The following is a 5,954-nucleotide window of genomic DNA, read 5'->3' on the forward strand; positions in this document are numbered from 1 at the left end:
AAAATCTGAATTTGAGACTATAATTTCCTGGAAAGCTGAGCTGATTGAAGCTTAGGTGCCATTAGGGGTGTGAGCACAAGTCTGGGAGACTAAACTCCACTCCTTTTATCTGAAGGTGAAATGAAAGGGGAAAGTCCAATCTTTGAATTGACTTAGTGTTATAGTCATTAGGGGAAGGGATTTCTACTATGTCTTTTTTGCCCTTAAAAGAGGAAAGCATAGACCTCTCCAGTTCCTTACTTATATTTACATTCACTGGCCATTTCTTCCTCCCTGAAATCATTTCATTCCAAACAAAGACTCTGCCCTAGAGGACTTAACCCTTTAAATTCCAAAACTCTTGTCCTGATGGATGAATGCTTCCCATAGCTCCTTTATCAAATCATCTACAACTGTACTTCACTTTACCCCTTGCCAACAGAAATGGAAACTCAGAAGAATTATGGGCTTGGAAGGAAAGATAATAAGTCATATTTCTGTTGTGTTGATTTCAAGATAGATGCTGATTATATACTTTCAAAATGAAATATAATTAATATGAATCAATGGTCATAAAAAGGAGCCCAAAATAGTATTTAAAAGCTCCTCATTCACCAAATATTTGATTTATTTGCTGAGCAGAGAGATATGATAGTCAGAATTATCATTTGTTTGTAATATAAATTCAATTGTAAAATTCTACTGTAATATTACAATTTTCTTCTTCTGACCTTTCTTGTTTCTGTTGAGGTTACCAATATTCTTCTAGTCATCTAGGTTTGACATAAACTGAGATCTTTTGTGGGGCCAGATGTAAACTGCATTCCCTTCCAGAGCTCCCAGACCCTGGGAAAAGCCTGCAAATTTCCAGTTAAGTGGTTTCATTCAATTGGAGATCTTGGTCAATCACCCTCCATTGAATTGCCACAAACAACTTTCAGTGGCTCAAACTCCCAGGTAAGTAACCTCATTCAATTTTAAATTGAATTGAAAATCAGTCTCTCAGGAGTTGCTTCCCCCCATCCCCACCACCAAAGATCAAAGTAAGCCCCAGATATCTGCAGAAATCCTAAATAGGATTATACTTGCCAAGGACGCTGTCTTCTTAGCAAGCTGCCCTGCCAAGACTTTTTGCCAACTAGTGAAGATATTCTCTTCTCAGTATTAACCTTTGCTATCTTCCTAACAGGACCTTTTTGCCTACTAAGAAGTATGTCTTGCTAGGCAAGCTGGCTTCTTGGTGCTAATAAATCCCTTTTGCTACACAGATTTGGGTTTGTGAATTCTTTTGAATAAGACCTGTGCCTCTGAGCAAAGGGGATCTCCCACCCCAATTCTTATACAACTACCATTAACCTCTTCAGGTTCACAACCCTAAAATCATTCTTAACTCCTCCCTTGTCTTTACCTCACATATTCAATATTCTATCTTCACAATACCTCTTGCTTCATTTCCCTTCTCTCTACTCACAGGACTCTAGCTCCTTATCATCTCTCACATGGACTATTACACTAAGCTTTTTATTGATCTACCTGCTTCCTTCCTCCCCTCCACAATCCATCCTCCACAGCTGCTGCAATGTTCTTTTCTAAAAACAAAGCCAAATTAAGCCATGTATTATAATGAATAAAATAGAATTATATTTAAAAGCATTACAGAATTCATAGTAGTTTTTTGTCATCATGCCATCATGGAAAGATAATATTGAAGAATTTATCCACTCACACCATGTAAATCTGTGGGCACCTATCACTTTCATTTCCTTTAGAAATATAAGTGACACAGGCTAATTGTACATTATTTCAGAGTCTGATTCTTTTTGTACAGAAAAATAACTGTTTGGACATGTATACTTATTTTGTATTTAATTTATACTTTAACATATTTAACATGTATTGGTCAACCTGCCATCTGGGAGAGGGGGGTGGGGGAAAGGAGGGGAAAAATAGGAACAAAAGGTTTGGCAACTGTCAATGCTGTAAAATTACTCATGCATATAACTTGTAAATAAAAAGCTATAATAAAAAAAAATAAGTGACAGGGACTAACATGACTAACCTGTAATACCCTCAGTGTGGTAGTCTGGTACATAGGGCAGCTTCCCTATGAGATAGCTGTCATGTTTATCTGAAGAGTGCCTCTTTCTATCATATACCCAACCTGAGGTAGGAGAGGATGGCCAATTTTTCCTCTACAGCTCCCTGTAGAGCTTTTTAATCTCCAATATCTATATATATCTAATATATCTTCAATATTATTTTTCCATTGATTAAGTTCATGATAAGAAAAAACTACTATGAATCCAGTAATGCTTTTAAATATAATTGCCTTGATCCCCTTTAGGAAATTATCCATATTATAAGTTGAACATTGCTATAATGCTAACCCATGCTAACCCCCTTTCTACTTCAATCTATCAGAATTAACTCCCTTTTCTACAAAAGTTTGTCTTTAAAAGTTCAAGCCTGGGCTGAATTCTGGACCATGTTCATGTAACCTGTATGCCTTGTTTATAATAATAAATTCCTTTTACTACATCTTTTCTGCTCCTATTGGATTTCTTGAGGATGAATCCATAAGGCAGAATTTTGTTTCAACAAAGAGAAGGGATTAGATTCTAAAAAGTCTTACATGGTAAAAAAGAGAAAATTATTCTTAATATTTTATCATTTCTCAAATGACAGTGGTATTGCATTACCATTCATGTATCTCAGATTGATGAGATATAACCCCACAAAATTGATGGCCATTATTTCATTTTTATGCTGTGGAGTCAAAAGAGGGTGTCTGATAGAAGGCTGGATAGTTGTCTACCAACAAGGTAAATAAAAGTTACTAGAAAAAGAAATACTATGATTATATCAATAGCACACTCTAATTCATCCCTGGATTCCCTGATGTAGCTTCCTGGTATTTAATTAAAGGTATTTACATTTTTAGTCATATAAAATCTAGACCTTTGTGGATGTCTGAAGATCATGTACTTCACCATATCTTACCTTAACAACCAGATACATCTCCAAATGAGGAGAAGAGGTTGCATCCACAGGAGCTAAGAGCTGCTGTAACCTTGCAGAATATCCTAGCTGTGTCAGAGCAAAATAACCTCCTTTTGTTAACTGTTGGGCAATTCTCCAGTACCTCATTTTATCCCCAAATCGAATCTGAACTAAGAGAGTTAATTCTATTGTTTTCTTTCTGTTGATTATTTTCTATTTATCCTGCATATAGTCTACCTTGTTTGTTATTCATAGTTGTTTGTATGCTTTATTTCTTTTTTAACCTTTCTTTGTATTTCACAAATTTTATTTTTCAAGGAGTTGTTTATTTTTTCCATTTTACCAAATCTGTTTTTTTAAGAAGTGGTTTTCTTTAGTATAATATTTTCTATATTACCAAATATATTTTTTAAGCAGTTATTTTCTTCAGTTAATTTCTGTTTCCTTTTTCAAACTCTCCTGCAAAGCTCTCATTTTCTTTCTCCATTTTTCTTCTAACTCTCTTTCAAGATCCTTTTTTGAATTCTTTCAAGTGAGCCTTTTGAGTTGGAGACCAGTTCATATCTTTCCCCGCTTAAAACTTTACCTGGAGGCATTTTGCCTTGAATGTCCTCAGGATTTGAGTCCTGTTCTTCCCTGTCCTCATAATAGTTATCTATGGTTAGAATTGTTTTTGCTTTTTTGCTCATTTTTAAAGTTTGAGATCTGCTCGTAAGACACAGGGGAGATTGTTTCAAGCTTTCTCTAAAAGGTGACAGTGGCTTCATGTTGTGTTGGTGCTGATGCTACTACAATTTTTCCCACTGCACTGGGTGGGGGAACAAATCCCACCTAATATGTTGGGGTTCAGGGACTCACTATTTGCCTTCTGTAGTTGTGTTGAAGGTGTCATAGCTAATCTGCTGATCCACTGGCCTTCGGAACCAGGAAAGAGTAGCCAACACTGCTATATTTTGGCTAAGAACCTCCCATATATTCCCTCTGTGGGGCATCTCTGTCCTAGGCTTCCCTGTGTCTCCTGGGCTGGATTGTATCCCCAATAAAGACAGACATTTCCTGAAGTCCTTCTAAGATATCTTCTTCAGGAAATTTATTACACTCCAAATATTTGTGGGTTCTGTCATTCCAAAATCCATTCAAAGGTTTAATCTAGTGTTGATTCTGAGGGAAGCCAGGCAAAATCCTGTCTACTCTCCACCATCTTGGCCCCTCAGCATAATCTATATTTAAGAAGTATGCTGTCCATGTGAGATATATGTGTGTATGTATATAAACATGTGTATATGTGTATACATACATGTGAAACCTAAATGTAAAGATAATCAGCTTAAGGAAAAGCATTGATAGATATTTCTGGCCCGCTCATTTCCAAAAAATATTGTGATTCCTACTTTGATGGGGTTGGAGAAAAGGCCAGAAAACCTGTTGTTCTATCTCTGAAAAAGAATACTAGACTGGAATTACATTCATGTGTGACTCTCTGCCCTCTGCTACTCCCCAAAACTGTTGACATATGGATACAATTGGTTCAGAACAAAAAACTGTTTTCCTAACTGCTATATCTTTAATTCTGTTTTTTGGAGACAATTGGATAATTAACTTGTACAGGGTTATACAACTAATAAGTGTCAGAGGTCCCATTTAAACTCCAGTCCTCCTGACTCAAGAGTAGATACTCTACCCAATAAGCAACCTAGCTGGAACCTAATTGCCCTCCCCACCCCTTAACCTGAGGAGATTATACCGAGTTTATACTCATTGGTGTGACCCCTTTTCCGGTCAAATACATTGTATTTGCATACAAATGATGATTAGCAAGCAAACTCAAAGAAATCCAAGTAAGGCCTTCTCCACTATATTCTTTCTCATCTCTGCTTCTTTTTCCTAGCCTAGAAGTTTCTCAGCCAATCAAGGAATTGCATCACAGGGCTGTCTTTCAGAGAATCTCCAAACCTGAGAGACAGGGAATAAAGCTTACACCATTACCATTAAAATACATGTCAGGTTAATATTATTTTTTTTATTAAAGTATCTGACACATAGCACTAATGTTGTTGTTAATGTTGTTGTTTGCTTGCATTTTGTTTTCTTTTAAAAAATTTTTACAGCACTAAATTTCAAAAGTATATTCATGAAGAATTGAAATAAACTCAGGTTTTATTGATTTCTTGCCACTCAGAAAACAAACAAAAGAAACTATCAAATACTATCAATACAGGTGAGGGTAGCTCACACACTGACATGCTTGAAAACAAATTGTTGTCCTGATGCTAAAATGTACAAATTCTTCCAAAATACCATGGTGCCCTGAAACGAGCGTTGGATTTGATATCTGGTGACCTGGCTCCATTACTTTTGTGTAAACTTGAATAAGTCATTTCTTGACTTACTTCTCAGTTTCCCTCTGTCTAAAATGAGGAGAGGATGTTATGAACCTAAATATCCTTTTTAACTCTTGGTATTAAATCTCCTAGGTTTCCCACCTCCAGTTCTGACAGCATAGTGTGGGAGATATGGAATCAGAGGACTGGTACAAACCCCACTTCGATGTGTTAGTGCTTTGTGCCTCCTAAAATCATTTACTGATCTGTGTACAGGCTGTACACCTTCAGTAGAATGTAAATTCCTTGAGGATATAGAACAGAGGAATAAACTTTTAAAGATTATGAGCTTTTTTAAAACTTCAGCTTAGTAGATACTTGATAAATATGTGTTGAATTATATCTGACTCATCATTTCACTATACCTGTTTCCTGTTTGTTAAATCAATGGCTTAAACTGAGTCATTTTTGAGGCATTTTCCCTCTCCAAATCCCATTATCTTGGTAAATTCTATATTCAACATTTCTTCTAGTTCTTATGTCTGTGTTCTTTCATTAGCCCTTACTAGTTTTTAGATTTCAGTGGTTTGGGGGCTCAATATTAAGAGCATTTTGTGAAATCTCTTTCAGGTGAACCAATGAGTAAAGATACAG

This window comes from Sarcophilus harrisii, chromosome 1, assembly GCF_902635505.1.
Source record: "Sarcophilus harrisii chromosome 1, mSarHar1.11, whole genome shotgun sequence".
NCBI classification, from domain to species: Eukaryota; Metazoa; Chordata; class Mammalia; order Dasyuromorphia; family Dasyuridae; genus Sarcophilus; species Sarcophilus harrisii.